The 18699-nt window shown below is 44.0% G+C and overlaps 1 protein-coding gene and 1 long non-coding RNA gene across 2 annotated transcripts in view; one reads left to right on the forward strand and one right to left on the reverse strand.

Moving 5' to 3' along the window:
* Positions 1-18699, reverse strand: part of WNT7B (Wnt family member 7B) — an 88555-nt gene that overhangs the window by 68789 nt on the left and 1067 nt on the right. The window lies entirely within an intron of this gene.
* LOC149919715 (uncharacterized) lies at positions 11005-12034 on the forward strand. The gene is made up of 3 exons (XR_016463684.1): positions 11005-11177; positions 11260-11402; positions 11589-12034. It is a non-coding gene; the product is annotated as an uncharacterized LOC149919715 (long non-coding RNA).

Below are 18699 nucleotides of genomic sequence, written 5' to 3' on the forward strand. Positions count from 1 at the left end.
CTTGTGCTCACAGTCCTGTTATCTCTTTTTCCTCCACTCACGTCTTCCTCTCTGGTCCTCCTCGCCACAGGAAAAGGTTTTCATTTACTGTTCTCTGAGAGCTTGCGGCTGCTATAACCGCTTTGGTATTTATGATAAGTATTAGTATCTATATGATTCTATTGACTCATGCAACAGTCCTCTGCTCTTCTATGGTATTTGCCTTCCACCCACACTCTCTACCTTCCCAGATTTGAGCTGGCATTTCTTTCTCTCTCTCTGTCCCTCCCTGTGACTCATTCTGCCTGCTTGGAAGCGCCAAGCACACTTCAGCAGCTCTAGGGACAGTGTTACCTCCCCTTACTCTGTAGCTGAACTCCTTACCCGAATTAGAAGCAGGTTTGCACTGCTTCCTCCTCAGATGTACTTTGACCCTGGCACTGATAACTTATAGGAAAGGCCGAGGAATTGCCTTACTTCAGTAGCAGCACTGGGGTTGTACAATGGATCCTCACCATCCCATCTTCATAAAGATGCTGCTGTGTGACAGTGCTGTCACTCAGTCCAACAGCATAGAGAAGGCTGCTGTGCTGCAGTAGCAGGGCTACTTTAATTTACGCGGGACTTACTCAGATTCTGTTCATCAAATTGGAAATCCATGCAGCACAATGACTGCCAGGACTGCATTTTCCCTACACTAACTGGGATTCATGATGTATCATGGGCACAGAGCTTTATCATCCTATTTGCTACCTTCTCACTCTCTTGCCTCTCAGCATTCTCACCCAAAGTTGATATATTTAAACAGGAATTCAACAACAATATTGGGTAGCGTTTTTCATTAGGCTCCATTTTTTATGCCAGTGTTGCCAAAGGTGCTGATGTTAGGCAACCAGGCCCCCAAGGTTCTCTCTGCCACCAAGGAAAGAGCTAGTCACTTCCCAGGATGAGTCACAGGAGGTGGATTAAACAACCCCACGGACCTGTCTGTTTCTCTTTCAATCTTATGTGGCATGCAAGGAGGCCAGAATCCCAACCTGACTCTCTCAGTTGCCTAAATCTGGTTGCATGAATTCACTTCTACATGTTGCTGCAGATAAACATTGAAATGGATTGCAACATGCAGCAGCTTTGATAGTTCTTTTTGTTCATCTTTGTTTACTTCTTATCGTGGAGCAATTGTAGTTTCTGTATATTGAATTTTTCAAATAAAAAGTCCTATGCACAAATATGTATTCCAGTTCACTTCAGAAACAACTCTGGATATTAACATCCAGGCCAATTTTCTGCCACTCCACATCAAGTCATCCTTGAGGAGCCACTTTGGTATCCCTCAACTTTATCATAAGCTACCAAACACGAGCAGAAGCTGTGGTATCTGCCATCCTTATGGGTCACATGCTAATGCCTTGTGTGTGTTATTAGGTTATTTGCCACTCCTCACCTTCATCTGAAGCATATTGAAATCAGTAGGGGTCTCTTCACTCAATTAATGGGACAGGGAAACCATTTCCCCTACCAAGAAGAGTGTTTAGAATGTTCATCAGTACATGACAGACAGGTGAATTCAAACCTTTCATGAGGGAGGGGTCTGAACCAATGCTGAAAGGAGGTGTCAGTTCTCCAATGATCAGGGACCAGTTAGGTCTGCTGTTAGAGTTCCCAGCATCGTACTTTGTAATGCTGCTGGTGGTGCTCTAATCTTCATTTGTTCGGCTGGGGATGACTTGTCATAACACATGAGTGGTTTAACAAGTGAAGATAAGAGCCTTTTCTAACACTAAGCTTTTCTGTATCTGCCTCATACAGCATTCTGCATTTGAATAACAGGGCTGTTGAGTAATCTTAGACTTGCACTACCATTTATGGCTTAGCTTTTGACTTTTATGCAATTAGCAGAAGTGGTAGTAGTATTTACTGGCTTTCAAAGACTATTCCTTCTTTCTCCCTCCTGCTGCAACCTCCACACCCTCTCCTCCAATCCGCTCTGCCTCAAACTGGGAGGTAACTGGAGTAATTTGACTCACCCCATTAAAGCAAATGATTGTAGCAAACAAACATGGACCAAGCCAAAGGCTGCTGAATTCCTCAGGAGGCTGAGGACTCCAGAAAAATAACTCTCCTCCATGCAGTAGAGGTCCAACAATATGCATATGGGAAACAGTATAAATTCTCATTATTATCTTAGTATTCCCATCCTACACGTTGTCCCCTCCCCTCTTTCCCCACTACACTGGCAGCTGGGGTGCGGCTCTGCAATAAGAGGCACTGGGAAGGCAAGAAGTGCTACATGGACAAGGCACGCACCTCCAACTGGCTATGGCACACACTTGTGAGTCATGCAGTATTCTCTAGGCTTTCAGTAAAGGTGACTGCCTTCACCAAGCTCATAATAGTGCTGGGAAACAGATCATTGAAAGGACATCCCTCTATCACCCAGGTTTTCCAAGGAACTGAAAGCCAGATTTCTAGCACAGGAGCAGTGTGATTTTCTCAAGAGCTTGTATCTTCCTTGGGCATCTGAGTGATGTTACATACTCAGCTTGTTATTTATGTAGATTTGTCCCAAACAGCTTTGATGTCTGCAGGCAAATTTCCCAAAGAGTTCTGACTTCATGCCTTAAATTCAGCTCTAAAAGTGACCCAGGCTGTCCAAGCAAAGGGCTGAGAGCAAAGGGGCAAGCCAACCATCCCTGATCAGAAAAAAATGTGGCAGCAAACAGACTGGTGAGGCAACCACCTGCCCCAGGGAGCGAGGCACACACATCACTGTGGCTGAAATCACAGCCTTCCTGTGTTAGTCCCACGGAGCACACCAGGCTGGGCTTTAGAGTGTGTGGAAAGTTTTAAGCATGCATATGTTCCCACTGAGTTCAAACCAGAGCCAATGGGATACTCCCAGGCTTAAGTTCTTTGACAAAAATCGGCCACAAAATGTCAGCCTCCTACTGAACTGAACGAGGTGGGAACTCGATACGGCAGATTGCTTTGTTCAGCACATACACTGATATCGCACACATTGTGGTGGTATCAGCTGGTGAGATGCAGAAATGCCTCATACATAGCTTATGCTGCACCTCTCCTGCTCCCAGCCCATTAACCCAGGCATGCTGGTGCCACTTTTGGAGCTCCAAACCCAAGCAACACTTACTAACCCACCAGCACATAGATTAGCATATTTCCACATGATATGTTATGTCCCCCAGCAGAAGTGCAGCAGTCAGTCTTGGCTTCATTTGCAATATCCTACATGCTATTAGCACAGACAGCGTTTTATCCTGCTAGCAAAAAACTACCAAAGATAACAAAATGTCCCATCCAGCATTGCGTGTCTGGGCCCCAAGTGAGACGAAACTGAAATTCACTTTCCAGGTTGACACCGATTGCCACGTCATTAGGGCCGTGCCAGCTGCAGGGATTTTTCACAATAAGGCAATTTCACAATTGGACACCATGCCACTCCACAGTGCCCATGCTGCTACAAGCAAGTCACCAAATTCTTCACGTTAAAAATAGCTGGCTTAAAAGGGAGACGGGCATAACAAGTAAAAAAAAAATGGTATACCTCCCTTACGTGTTTCTAGGATAACTTTTTACCCTTCAGGGCATCCCACAGGAGCAGAGAACCTGGCTGTGCTCCCACCTCAGCCTCCAGGAGCATGTGCTTTTGCTCAAGTGCGGGACTCCAGGGAAGCCATCCCTGAAATACGTGATGACAGTAAGGCTTTGTTGGCACAGGCTTACACACGCCCAGCAACATTTTGCACACATACTGGCAGGCTCTCACATGGAGAGTAATTGGGGCCAACTGTGTTAACATGTCCTTGTTCATTACAGGGAAACTGGAGCGCTATACTGATCCCAAATATATTCTCAACTAATTCATCTTGCTACAAATCTGCTTTCACTGAAATATGGTTAAAATGACAATCGGTGTGCTTAACCACTTCACTCCTAACCGTTTAACCAGAAGCTTTTAGGCCATGTACTGTTGCATTGCTTTTGGATGAAGCAGCAACTGGAGGTTCCTTAGAGCTGCTTTGATCATGGGACTGGGAGCTGGAATTCAGGTTCTCCACCTCTGCAACAACAGCCCTGCTCCACTCCCTACTGGAATATATCCCAAAGGCTCCAGCCCCAAAATTATTTCCTATGGAAGTTTCTTAAGTTGCAGAAGCTCCAGCTCCCAGGTCCATCTGTCCAAATCTCTCCTTCTCTGGCAATCAATGTTGCATAAGGAAATTCTGGAGAAACACATACCAGCTATTTTATGCCAAAATATGTAAATGCACAAACTAAATCTCTTAGCAGCATGAGAGGCCATGTCCAACCAGGTTCTTTACAGTACATGTCAGTAATCCTGTGAGATGTTCTGCTGCTACAGGTAAAGGCCAGATAAGCACAGCTCTGATTTCTTTTCTCTCTCATAAAATTTATACCTGTTTCTAAACTCAGCTCTGGTGAGGTCAGAGATTTTGATGAAGAACTGTCTTTCACTGAGTCCTTGGGACTAGCCCAGCTCCACGGGTGGTGCGATACAAAGGGAGAACAGGATAAAAGTACTGATGAAGATAACAGGAGGATCATGAAGGAAAAGGTATAGGTGTTAATGTAACATCATTCTGAAAGTAGTTCTCCCCCTGTGCTCTGCAGGATGGTTAATAGCAAAGCCCAGTATTTTTCTCACTGGCCCTATCTGCCAGCACATTGCCAGAGAATTTTTGAAAATTCCCTGCTCCTCAGTAGTTAAATTTTGTCCTTTGCAATTTTCAGATTTCTGACAGAACTGCTGGTGACAGTTGTAATAATATTCTGTAAAATGTTGTGGTAGTGATTCTTTGAATGCCTTTGTGGTTTGCAGTCCAGAGTTATAATAACCTATGTTTGCCCAGATATGTGTTCTCAGCTTGGAAGCTCTGGAGCCAGCACTTACTTCTCTGCCCGGGTGACTGCACGTGTGTGCAAGCATGTGCTGCTGAGCCTGTGAGCAAGCCTCTCTCCAGGTATTTTCAGTGTGCTTCCCACTTTCCCATGCAGCATCTCCCAGCTTTCACATCTTGAGGAAAGTAGATGACCTTAGGCTAGTTGTGTGTAATGGAGGAGAATCCACCTAGAGAGACCGATGGTGACTTCTGAGCCTTATTTCAGTGTCCTGTGTTTCTCCACCAGTTATCTTAATCATTTTGTTAGAGGAAAAAATAATGGACAGAATGGAAGAGAGGAAGAAAAAGAATAATACAGCTCTGGGATTGTATAACTGGGGACAAGATTCAAATCAGCTGCACTGATTTTAGCCTGATAAGATAGTTTACTTCAGATGACAGCCTTGCTCTATTTATCTCCAGGAGTTTAATTTCACTTCCTCACAAGGATGAGATACAATAGCCAGGTTGCATTAACGTTGTCCTGGTGTTAGGTCTACTTATATATATGACTTTAGTGAAAACTGCTGACTGAAATCTTAGGAATGAGCTTGTGTGACTTAAATTGAAATAATGTGTGTATGAGACATTGAATGATTTCAATTCAAACTGGAAAATGAACTCGCAAGGGTAAAAAAGAAGATTAGAAAATCATTCAAAGTCTTAATAGGCATTCTTATGTGACTTTCTATATTCCTTATATGTATACACACACACACACACACACACACATATATATATGTGTGTGTGTGTTCATGAACAAAAAAACGGAAAAGAAGAAAGAGATGTGAAATATGGGTGGACCTGGATTCAGTTTTATTAAAAAATAAAAGTTAAAAATGAAGATATACCCCTAAATACTTGAAAAATTAATAAGCTACATCCCAATAGTGCATGGATATTACAAAAGCCAAGATTCTCTACTCCGTGTTAAGCAATAGCTCCTATATATATTTAAAAAACAGGATCCTCATCTGCTGAAAAATTGAAGGGAGTTCTTGAGATAGGAAGAAAAGAGCTGAATTTTGTTTGAGAAGAAAATCCTTCATGGTTTGGCTGCACACAAACAATGTTATACCCTCTGAAAGCCTGGCTTTTGAAATGAACTCACGCTCTAGAGGAAGGAAAAGCTTTCCATGGAGCTTCCCTGCACAGTGGCCATCCCCCTTTGCCTCCAGCACACTGGTATTACACAGCATTTGCTGTAATGGAAAAATTGTGATATTATGCTATTAATACAGATATTATACACTCCGGTGTGGAATCCACAGGCCAGACAGGGCATTTTCTCCCTAGTACCTTGGTATTCACCAATGAAACCCTTTAATCTGTGTGCATGTTAATCATTATTATTAGAGTATCACTAAATTTCTAAACCTGAAAGTGCACCCTCACAAAGCTTTAGGTTTAGTGGATGATAGCAAATTGGAATGCTAAATAGTGAAATTGTCCTTGGGAGTTTACATTCAAGAGCCTTGTCAGAGACCCCAAAATCTGCAAAGCTAAGCACAATTTATGTGGAGCAGCCATGCAGAAAATCTTCTTCCAAAGCCAAATTCTCTTATTGATGTAAACTCCGCTTTGTCTCTTACCTCTTTTACATGCCTTCCCCTGCATCTCTGCCCCTGCCCCCTCCTCAAAAGGGAGATCATCCTTCGCTCACTGGAATTAGCAGCAGCATGTCCTGCCTTGTCCTTTGTTGTCTCTTCCTGACTAGTGATAGTCAGTCCTCCACATGAGACAAATCAGCTTCAGTGGCACAGTACAAAGTCTCTTGCCTGAGACTGGCTTCCTGAGCTGCTTTGCTCATGCTTTCTGATCGTGTCTCCTATGTCTGTGCTTGCCTGCTGGTTCCAGGTTATGCTCCTCTCCTGACTACAGTCCTCATTTTGAGTTGCAAAAACATGCTTCCAGGTGATTAATTTTCTGATCAACTGGTGGGGCTTTGATCAACAAGAAAGGCTAAATGATGATTCTGCAAAACACTGGGCCTCCAAAGAACTGCTTTCCTCTGGAAACCATCCTAAACCCCATTTCATTCTCCAGCATCATCTCTTCTGTTTTTCATGCTTCCTCTACCTCTGTTTTTCTTCCGTCCTGCTGCTGAACTCCTTCCCCTTTTCTCTTCCTGGTTTGCTTGCTCTCCTTCCTGTTGGATTTTCCAGCTCCTACATCCCAAAGCACCTGGAACAGACACTTTGTCCTTGCACACAGCCATTGGGCTAAAAAGAAAAGTCTGATCCATGCACACCAAGCTGAAATTTCTCTGGCTTGCTGTGTTTTGGGCTCACTTTTGGAGTTTGTTATTATATATATATATATAAAATCTGAGAGCAATCATTTAACTTTGGAAACTTTGCTTTAGGAAAGTGTTGAAAATCCCTTTGTGTTCAGAGAACATATGAGGGTGAATGTATGAATGTATAGGCCTTGTGTATGTCCAGTGTTTTCTAGGTTTAGTCTGTGGTCTGCTTGAATATAGGCATGTAACTACAAGTTCTCTTAAGTTCTGTATGCTTATATTTCTCCATATGTTTTCTTGAACTTAAGCCTCAGCTGCTATTGGAGGGAAGCTTCTGTTCTGGAAATGGAAACTCAACATAAAATGGCTCCAAATAAGCAGAGAAACTTATAAAAATAAGGCTTTGTATTGATACTTTTTTTTAAAAAAACAATTAAAGAATTATGAATTTTATACATATTTATATCTCTGTAGATATTCTATCAAACATAATCTTATCCCTACTTCTTCCAATCTCCTTCTATTTCTCTTAATAGAAACAATTTTTCACAATGAAAGGATATATGAAATAACACATTTTTGTTTATTATTTTAAATTAATATAAGTAAATTCAAAATAATATACTTCACAGTCTGATAACAATAAAACACTATGAAATGTCTTCTGATATGATGTTTCTGACATTTTTCTTGTATGATAGAAAGTAGATAATACCATAGTCTCTGAATTAACACAGTATTATCCTTTTTTTTCACTCCTGTCTGTTGCATCCATTGCTGCAATGGATTCATCTGGATTTTTCTATCTTAATGATCACTCTTAACTATCTTATCTTAACTATCACTTTTTTGATATCACAGCTTGCTTTGCTTCCAAGTGTAATGGAAAAGAAGGTGAATGACTCAGTGTTCTGAGAAACTAATGTAAGAAATTAATGTCTTCTATATACTAGCATAAATGTAATTTTCCCCTAGGAAAAGAAGTCAACTCTTAGGATCTAATTCAGCTCCAGGTAGAGCTGGTAAGAACATTGAACAGCTTGATATTAGCCAAGAAAAGCCATAGTGACATTCCTTCAGTGTGCTGGCAACGTGCAACCCACCCAAGTGTTCTCTGGGAGGGAGTCTCTTCAGGGCACACTGTTATAGGAGCCAATCTTATTCACTGCCAACTACAGCTGGCTCTGGCTCCGCTTTCAGGTAGGCTAAAGAGAAGAACTGGTGATGGTTTAAGAGCTGCAGTGAGATCAAGAAAGCTTCCTTTCAGTTCTCTGTCCTGCTGGACCGTGTGGTTAAAGCCAAATGATTTGTTTCCCGCATCCTACAGCTCAATATCTGGGAAAGAAGGCATTTCCCAATAACCTGGCATGCTAAGGGGCATACACACAAGTCTGTGGTACATTTAGAGACTGTGGCAAAAGGGACCACTGACAATATAATTAGCTGCTGGAAGAGCTACCAGCAAAGCTCGCTGATTCAATTTCTCTGCTATATATATTTAGGTATATGAGGAAGAAAAACAGAAATCAAGAAAGCAGTGTGATCTTCTATCTAATGGTAGTTTTCCTGCTGAGGGATGATGTAATAAGACTGAAGATGTAAGATCAGTTTTGAGTCCAAATACAATGCCAGCTGAGGGGCCAGGGTGTGTATTAACCCTCTGAGAGATCATTTTGTATCACCACGTGGATCTGCCACCTGCCATCTTCCAGCACCTCTCCCGGTGCCTGAATCCTCTACAACACAGTAATGAAAATTAAGCACCTAAAAGGGTGAAATGCACACTGAAAACAATAGATCAGTGGAAAATTTAGGTTAATAAATAGTGTTTTTCCTACTTTACAGAAATTATTCTGGGAAACTGTACGGCTCGGGGAATGGGTATTGGGATAGGGAGCCTTTCATCACTGATCCAAACATGACCCAAGTCAGTAGTGATCAAAAAATGGTTACCATTTGGCAGATGCTTTGTGGCCTAGAGTATTTGAAATGAGTTGATGGTCTTAATCCAGTTCCCAGTGGACAACTATCCACATCACAGAAACCACCGCCACAATTGGCACCCTTATTGGCAGCCTTAGCAGGTTGGCCAAGGATTAAATAAGTACAGAGAGCGAGCCACCCGCTGATGCCTAGCTAGAGGTTGCCCCTCTAGGTCATGGATGAGACATAGAGATGGGGTGGAGTGGGGAAGCACACACACCCTCTGTTTGTGCTGTGCTGGTTTGCGGGAAGGAGAAGAACTCATTTTCCAGAGCAGTGATTCAGGCACCCCACATAAACACTATATTCTTGTGCATGAGTTTGAATATGAATGGAATAGAGAGTTCGAAACAGAAAGACTTACAGGATCAATTCTAAAAAATAAAAATAAAAATAAAAAAATTTTAAAAAGGGGGTTGACTGATTTCCAGGGAATTTATCAGATTCAGTGTAAATATACTGGTGCTGCACTTAAGAAAGTGTGTACAAGTAACCTGTGGAAGCAGCTTCAGTTTGGAAACATTCCTTTTGCTGTGCTATGTTGTCAGTCATCGCTTTAATTATCTCACAAGATGTCTTAGAAAGAACACAGTCCATGCCAGCTACTGTCAGCAAGCTAATGCTGATTTCCAATTAGGTATACAATGACAACTATCATGTAAGCAAAGATCTAATAGGCCTCAAAAAAACATATTGGGCAAGATGAAGAAAAGCAAACAGGTCTTTTGTTAGCATTGAAAGCGCTTTCCTTTTCCAGAGAGGTAAAATATGCCAAGCCCCCTGATTTACCTTTACCCAACCAAGGAAACCTTCCTTAGTGAGCTGATGGGTTTTGCCAAGTCTTTCCAATAAACAGCAAAATGCCATGAGGTAAGGCCAGCAGCAATTCAGAAAAAGGTTGGATAGAGACAAAATTTCAGTTTACACATGCAAGTCAGCACCTTGCCTGGCTGAACGCAGGGCAAAGATCACAAACATTGCCCAGCTCTGAGGACTTCTCCCTCCCTGCAGCCAAGGTGAGCACAGCCAGACTAGGAGCCGTAGTTCATGGCAAGCAATGACTGCTCTGCCCAGACAAAGACACGGGGAGTAAATGCTGTGAGCTGGAGGCCCCCTTTCTTATTCACCTCAGTGGCAGCCTGAAAGCCTCATCATCCACCAGACATTGTCGCACCCTGGGCGATTTAATGCCTAGCCTTCATACTTGCCTGCAGCAAGGCTGAAATGCCAGCCAGCCTGCAAAAGCAAAGCATTTGCTATCTACAAGAAGGAGCTGTCGTTTGATCTTTGCAATTTGGTCATTCCTCATCTATTTCAGGCTTTACAGTCCTCTCTGTAAGATGAAAATTCCATAAGGGAAACATGGCTAACTGTGAAAGGCTCCTTGTCTGTGATACACCTTGTGCCTGCTCCTGGGGAGTTATTTCCATTTGTTTCCATTTGTACTTGGAATGGGAAGGCCCAGGCTTAGGAACAAGCACAGAACCTAGCAGTGAGAAGGAGCTCTCCCTACCAGCAGCAGGGATCCCACTCAGCACAGCACCCTGCCTGACCCCAGGTGTCCACACGCTTCTGCCACGCCAGCACCTGCCAGGTGTGAAGAGCACCCTTGTAGAAGTACTTGACCTAAACTGTGCAAATTTCCTAATTGCAGTAAGACAACACTTGAGGGTGTGGTTAGCACAGAAATTACACTCAGGGACAGACTGGGAGTGCCTGACTGCATCTCCTTCCTGTCTTGCCCTGAGGGCATGAGTATCTCAGCTGGTGCCACCTGCCAAGGCCTGATGAGGGGCTGGGCTGGGAGAGAAGCACAGCATATAAGGGCTGGCACACCAGTGCATTCCTTAAAATCCTGTATTAGCACTGAGGTGATGCCCTTGCTCTGCTCAGAAGCACAGTTACATCTGAGTTTACAACTCGAAGCATCCTGCTGGGAGTTTTCAAAATGTTCTGCCCTTTTCTCCCAGAAGAGGACAAAGCCAAAGCAAGACACAGGCTTTATAGCTTCCAAAGAGCTCTGGCCATGAAAACAGCACAGAGACTTCAAGGTATGTCCAGGTGAGGTCACGGTGTGCATGTTGCCACCGCGTGCAAGTCCTTATCACCCTTCATGTTCTCTCTCATCCCCAGCTCAAGGTGTAAACCCCATCCTCCACAATGAGTAGATGGGTGTCAGCAGGAGAAGTCAGAGCAGACCCTGGCCATGCCAGGCCTGCCAAGCTCCTCAGGAGCAAGGGAGATACAAAACAAAAGACAAAGCCCTGAGCCCAGAGGTAAGTTACTCTCGGTCAAAAGGATCTGTCTGGGGAACAAACATGTGAAGATTAGACTAAGCCAGAGCTTAGTGACCTTAAGGTCATAGTGCAAGAACTTCCTTGTTAATATATCTCTTAATATATCTCTTACAACATAACTGATGTGACATTAACAACAATAACCCGACCCCGTTTTACCCTCAGGAGCACCCACTCTTGGCACAGCTCCCCATGGACAGAAGGGAAAGGAATAAAAACCTCCAGGAAGCCTATACAGGATGTGCCAGTCTCCTTGCTTTGGGCAGTGCTCACAATGCTGGGATGGGAGGTGCCAAAAGAAAGGCAACCCAACACTGTAAAACTAGGTGATGTACCCCTTAAGGTCGTGGGACTGGAGGAAAAGGAATATACTATGAATCAGATGAAGCCATCTGATAGCATCAAAATCCACTGTGTCTAAGCTACCCTGTGTGAGCTAGCTGTAGCCTATAACAGTAGGAATGGATTTAAGCCCTGCTTTCTGCTCCTAGCTCCCTGTAGTGTCTTCCACCCAGAAAAACCCTCCCCAATTTAAGGCTCAGCACAACAGATCTGATTCAGAAATGTTCCCCTTCCTCTTCATTCCTCTTCAATTTCTCTCCCTGAGTCACTGGACTACAATACAACTTTAATGTGGAAAGTTTTGTGGGTACGTTTTGTTTTCTTTTAAGTTCAGAAAAGAAAAGGTACAACCAGAGGGAGAAAAAAAAAAAAACGAAAGCATCTCATGGTTGAGAGGACTCTTTTAACCTCAAAGTCACATGGCTTGCTGGCCAACAGCCAGGGGAGTCATGAGAGATGCTGCCATCCCTCCATGCTCCTTAACCGTGTCCTGCCTGCCACCAGCCAGTGCCCCACAGCCTGGTATCGCAAACTAAAAATGTGTCACCTTTAGGGAGGCTCTCCTCAGCCGGAGATGCCCTTGGACTGTTGCAGATGTCTCCCCATTGTGCTGGGGTTGCTTGGGTGCATGCTGGTCCCACAGAACTCAGTGCACTGCCTGGCAGACACTGCTTCCCACCCCAGAACAAGTGAAATAATCTCTGCCCCGCTCACCTGAGTGCTAGGAGGCCTAATTTGCTTACAGTCCTTGCATGAAACCAACTATTACTAAATAGCAGTCACATTTTATAGACATGTCTTACTTCAGAACGATTAGGAGGGTGGATATGATATCCAGGCCCAGAACTGCAGTGCTTAAACAATTTAGTGTCCTTCAAGTTGTTTTCCATGCCCTACACGGAGACATTTCTATCCTAATGGCTTATGCTTCTTTCCAGGTGCCTTGTACATAATGAGCAGAAGCTTTTGAAATGCTTCTCCCTCAAAAAAAATAAATAAGGTTTTGTTTTTGTGTCAGCTTTTACTAGTGCCAGATACAATAATTTTTTCAACTGTCCTCAGAACTGATTTCTAGCTCTGTCTGACACAGAGGAATAGCTTCTTAATTTACCTTTTGCTGCATATTCCTGGAAAATATGGCCACGCTCCCTTCAAATTGTGTAATGAGGCAGCTTGTGCTGAGCTGCAGGATGGATGCTGGGAGAAGCAGCCCTGGGCTTGCTTCAGACATAGTTCTCCATCAGCTGCAGGAGAGCTGCTCCTGCTCACAAGATGGGTAACAGCCCCAGGAAGAGAAATCCTAGACCTTCAGAGCTGAAAAGATGAGACTTACACTGGTGGTCAGACAGAAGGAAACCCTTCTGGAGGCCTTTGTTGGGATTCCGGGTGTGCTCTGGTGGGAGTAAATCATCAGCATTACCTTTACGACTTGTACCAAAGCCACAAACCTGCCAGTAAAGTCCCCAGGCTTCAAGCAGTTTTCAGAAAAGGTGCCATTGGTGAGCAACAGGGTGGCCCTACCTCAGATAAGCAATGTGGGATGCAATGGAGTGACCAGTGGGCTTGGTGCCACTTCGCAGGGGAAAGATCTCCTGCCACATGTTAAGTGCCTGAGGCTACATTTTGCCCTCGGTTGCACACTTGCTATACCACTGGATGTCCCTTTTCCTAATTACTTAGGAGCTCAGGGTGAAACTTGACCTTGTACACAGAGCTGGAACAAAGACCGTGTCACCATGATGCCTAAGTGGGATTTTTGCAGAAGCATGGATTTTATTCTTTGTGGGTTTCTGCCACAAGGGAAATCTGATCCACAGGCATAGGCTGAAAAGAAAATAGATGTACAGCACTGTAGCTGTGAAGTGGGTACAAACTGTATCCACTGCTATAACTATTTCCAGAGAAAGATACAATAGCTCTCTAACTTGGCCAGTCTTCAGATTTTCTAAAGAAGGTATGATCGGCTATAAAATATTTAACAGGAGATAATTATCTTGCAGTCAAAACCCAGTGGAATCAATATTTTAATGGTGAGAGAAACAGCTTTGTTCATAGCTGTCTTAACTTCACAGAAACTGTCTCCACTGAACAAGGCAGCACTGAAACTGCAAAACCGCACTGAACAGCAAACTTGCAGCTAATTGCACTATCAAGAAAATGGTATTAAAGAGGAGAGACAGGACCGAACAGAAATATGGAAGAATTCAATTCAGTTCTTTGTACAAAGGTTTGTCCTAACGTTGCTCAAGCTGTAACAGAAGAGAGAAGTCACAGAAGCACACTGCATATGGAAGAGAAAATCACTGAGAACGTTCTCTACTTCTCTATATCTAGGATTTCTTCGCATTTGCACCACCTGAAGTACTTGAAATGCTCCTTAGTCGTGTATTTTAGCAAGAACAAATATAGCTGTCTTGAAGTACCACCAAGTCCTATGCACCCTTTCACAAAGGAGGGAAAACGTATCCTTCTACCTTCAGGGCGGAGCTGAAGGGAAAGTAAAAGAGGTGGGGAAGGAGCCAATAGCCCCTAAAGGATTAGAGGCTGTTCTCCAGCAGCCTGCCTCTGTGGCTCTGCTTCCAGAGCATGCCTGAGCCCCTGGTCTGTCTTAGCTTCACCTTGCATCTGTCAGTGTCAAGTTTGCTCACTGTTTTCACAGGTGCACAGAAAAATCCCAAAAGTCATGGATATTTTGTTCTCGTGCATGGACATTTCAGTCACAGTTCTCATGATCAGAGGCTGGGTCTCAAGCAGTGCTTACATGTAGAGTGTGAATGTCATACTATGGGAGTTATGGGCCTGACTTGGTGTGGGCTGGAGCAATGCTATTCAGGAGGGCACTGAAGGATCAAAGAGGAAAGAATTAAAAAAAAAAATAATGAGAAGAGTCAATCAGACAGACAGAGCTGGAGTTACAAAAGACAGTGTCAGGTAGCTGGCAGGTGTTTTACCAGCATGAGTGAAAAACTGCTGAAAGTCCACTGTGGGCAAAATGACCTGCTGAGGTTCTAGGCTGAAGAAATCAGGCTTGCAACATTAACCAGTTCCGCAATGCCTGGTGTCAGCACGTCTGCAAAGCACCTTTGATCTAGAACTGGTACCCAGTTTCTGCTGCTTGTGGTGACCTGGGAGGGCTATGGCATTAAGTTGTGGTGTCTTGGGGAATCTCACCAGCAGGATTTCAGGCTGAATTTTGCAGCTGCATGCTCTGAGAAAACACTTGGCACCATCATACCTTTATCATACCACATTATGAGGTATACATGGTGTATTTTTTCCATTGCATAAATGTGTTTGTCAGTCTAACTATATAATTGCAGCTTTCTTTGTCTGGCTCTCTAACACCTCCTTTGAAAGATTGTCTTCTGAGGGATTAACCTTGTTCCCTGCTTAATGTGCTAGCCTATCTGCTTTTAATCTGACCTGCTCATCTGAATATTTAATGATGCTTTGTACCCACCTGTAATATTACGTTAGTAACGCAACAGATGGAGTAATTCCAGGCTGTCATCCTACACATTCTAGATGCTGCCACATTCTCTTGTAATTACTTGTCATGACTTCTTAAAATTTAAGATGTGCTTGAAAAGGAATCCCCAGAACCCTCTTGCCTCAAAGTAATGAGAACAGGGAGTACATCCAAACACACCTGAATTCAGGGATATCCAGAACAGGTGTGTTTGCCTTGAAGCAGGCAGGGAGGAGGGAGGCTTCCCACACACTTATCAGACCTCTTGGTTTTAGACAGGGAATTTTCATTTGGGCATTTTGGAGAAATGGTAAACTATCTTCTAGAACTACTATGAAGTCATATCACTGTCACTCTTCTGGTTTTATGTGGCAGCTTCATTAGAAGCAGCCTACATCAAGCAGATAAACATGCTCACAACGATTATGGCAGCCCAGTACACAAAACTGCTTTATTTTTCTTGTTTCTATTAAGCAAAAGAAAAGATTCTTTAGGAGATCCCAAAAACAGTTAACATGCTTTCAGGGTTCACCTGTTCTGAATCTAAGCCAACACATCTGCTGGGAGGCAGTACAGTTGAAGTTTCATTCTAAATCCTCTTCTAAATAAGTATTATTACAGTTCTATATAAAAAGAAATTTTAAAAAGTGGGGGAGGGGGTGGGAAGCTCTTCTTGCACTCTGGATGCTGCACAAGTAGAGACTGAGAGCAAACTTGCCCTAAAGCATGCACGGCCCCAGCAACAAGATGAACACGGTGGAAGAGCAGGGAAATGATGGATTTACACCGCAACCCAGAGATTGAGTCATAGACAATCCTGTTCTGACAACAGTAGGTTTTAACTCAAAGGCCAGCACAGCTCTGGTCTAACCGAGATGGGAGGAGGGGGCCAGACGGTGACTCCAGCTGTGACAGTTAATGTGAGATCATCAGCCACACTGAGGAGCAGAGCAGAGATGTTGTGCCACCATCCTCTTGATCCTAGGAGTCGAGAGAAACTCACTCTTCTCTGTGCAGCTCCCTCCTACACTGCCCACATTCAGAGACAAGCTTCAGGGACCATCTAACGAGTCCTAATCTTTAGGAATTAGACCTGAGTCCTTTCCTGTAGGCATATGAAGAACTTCTTCTAACCCTCTTCCCAAAAACAGGGAGAAGTTGTGAAGGAATTATAGGAATTATAGAATTATAAGGAAATGGCAGCACCAGCAGATAAGATCCAAAACATGCAGTCTTTTTTCTCCTTTGTTTTGTAACCTGCCTGTAATATCTACTGGCTAACATACATTATTTGCTATATTATGGTCTTAGAATACTTAGCTGCTCTGAAGACTACTATGCACACACACTCTTACATTATATTCCCAATCACTTTTTAGCAAATAACAGAATTAACTCTGTTTACGCATCAGCAGATAATCCCTGAAATAAGCTTCTTAAGAGCCAACTCTCGTGCTGCTACTGAAGGCACCCAACCCTAAAGATGAGCAGTGAAAGCAGAACAAATGGAAAGCCAGAACAGCGCTGTCTTCTTCAGATGAAGCAGCTCAATACGTATCTGTGTACAGACACACACACATTCAGACATGCACTACGAGAAGCAGTGCCAAACACTATTATATATGATGTATATAATCCTGTTTTTTACATATTTATACTAATTACCTGGATATTATTAAATGGCAGCTGTATACTTTAAATATGTAATTGGATTACCAAAATATACGTCCAGAGCATTAATGTGCATCAATCACTCGACTGCCGCCTGTTCTATCCAAAGTCCCTTTGCTTTTTTGAGAAGTCAGACACTGATAGCTGCTGGTTGTACCAACGTTCTCAGTGGCCGAGCACACAGAAGATGATCTCTGTACCTCAGATCGTGCTTAAAGCACAGGAATCGATTTTAGAAAGGGCCCTTTTATATGTTCTTTAAACTAATTCTGGGTGTAGTCTGCAGTAAATTCGCTTTCTTCCCGGCTATTGTGCCCAACCGCGGGTGCCTTTTTCACTCTGCACATCTCACAGCCTCCGTCGCCTGGGACGGACTCTACTCGCAGCCCTTCGGCAGGGCAGGCGGGTCGAGCCGGGCCGGGCCGTCATCCGGGAGGGACCGGCAGTTCGGAAGGAGGATGCAAGACCGGCAGCTCGGAGGACGAGCGCGGCCAAGAGAAGATAGAGACCTTGGGCAAATGACCTGACGGTCCACAGGGGCTTATAGGCTAATGGCTTGGGAAGCATCCTCCCCTGCAGAGAGGAGAAGCAAACAGATAATGCTCGAACGGGCTCCACTATGCTTTAATCTTCTAAAGCTACCATTAGTAAGCCAGAGAAGTCTATTTACCCACAAGACAAACACCACAAGTCCGCTAGGCTTCTCTCCATTGAGCACCGAAATAACTCCTCGTTCTTTAACCCCCGAGCACCGCGAAGTGCCCGCCTCGCTCCGGGGCCGCTCCGGGTCCGTGGGGCCGGGGGCTGCCGGCAGCGTCCCACGGGTGATGATGGATGGACCGGGAGACGTGCGCCGGTGCCGAGCTGCTCTTTGTCGCCTTTCACCTCCTGATCCCTTTCCCTTCTGCTCTGCTGGGCTGCAATAGCTCCGCGGCCTCGGCCTCGGTGACCGGGGGCGGGCAAGGGGAACCTTTATGTCCCTTCGCCGAGTTCTCATGGGCGCGGGGCAGCGCTCAGCAGATCCCTGAGCAGCTAGCTCTAAATAAAGCAGCCATCGCTTCCCTTGTATTTCCCCTCAGCAGTCGCCTTAGTATTATTATTATACTTCTATAGCTTTTGCTTTCGGACCTTATAATTATGTCACACAGCAAGGGAAACCGCCAGCATCCCGGCATCTGGCGTGTGGTTTAAAACTTTTGTTTCAAGATCCGAACTATTTATAGACGGAAAACTTTGTAGGATAGTAATTTCCTACGGTTTTGAGAAAAAAAGAAAAAAGAAAGAAAGAAAGAAAGAAAAAAAAAAAGGCTACGTTTGTATTAGAAGGGTATATTTATTTATTTATTACGGCTTTTTCCTCCCGCTTGAAAAAGCAGAGAGTGGTGCCGTCTCTTTACAGGCTGTCCGGTCGCCTGCCGGGCTGTGGAGGGCAGCGGGCAGTTCGGGCTGATAACAGCATCCTACCGGATCGACCCGAACGCGGCTCCATAAATCAAATGCTCTTAAAAATCGGTAGTGATGGCATTTGCATTTCATTACGAGTTACAACCATAGGAATACGCGTTTTGTTTCTTTTTATGCGTGTGTTTATTGCTGCTTTTTGTGCATAGTGCTGGGTCGTACTTTTCCCTAGCTCACTATATATATATATATATATATATACACATACACAATATATATATATAGACAGAAGGACTCTCACACACGTGCTTGTGTGTGTATGTGTGTGTGTTGCCTGCATGTATACAAAAACAATCGGTCGGATGGGTGGATGTGTGGGTGCATAGGTAGGTA

The sequence above is a fragment of the Phasianus colchicus genome, chromosome 1, assembly GCF_987193195.1.
Source record: "Phasianus colchicus chromosome 1, bPhaCol1.hap1.1, whole genome shotgun sequence".
NCBI lineage: Eukaryota > Metazoa > Chordata > Aves > Galliformes > Phasianidae > Phasianus > Phasianus colchicus.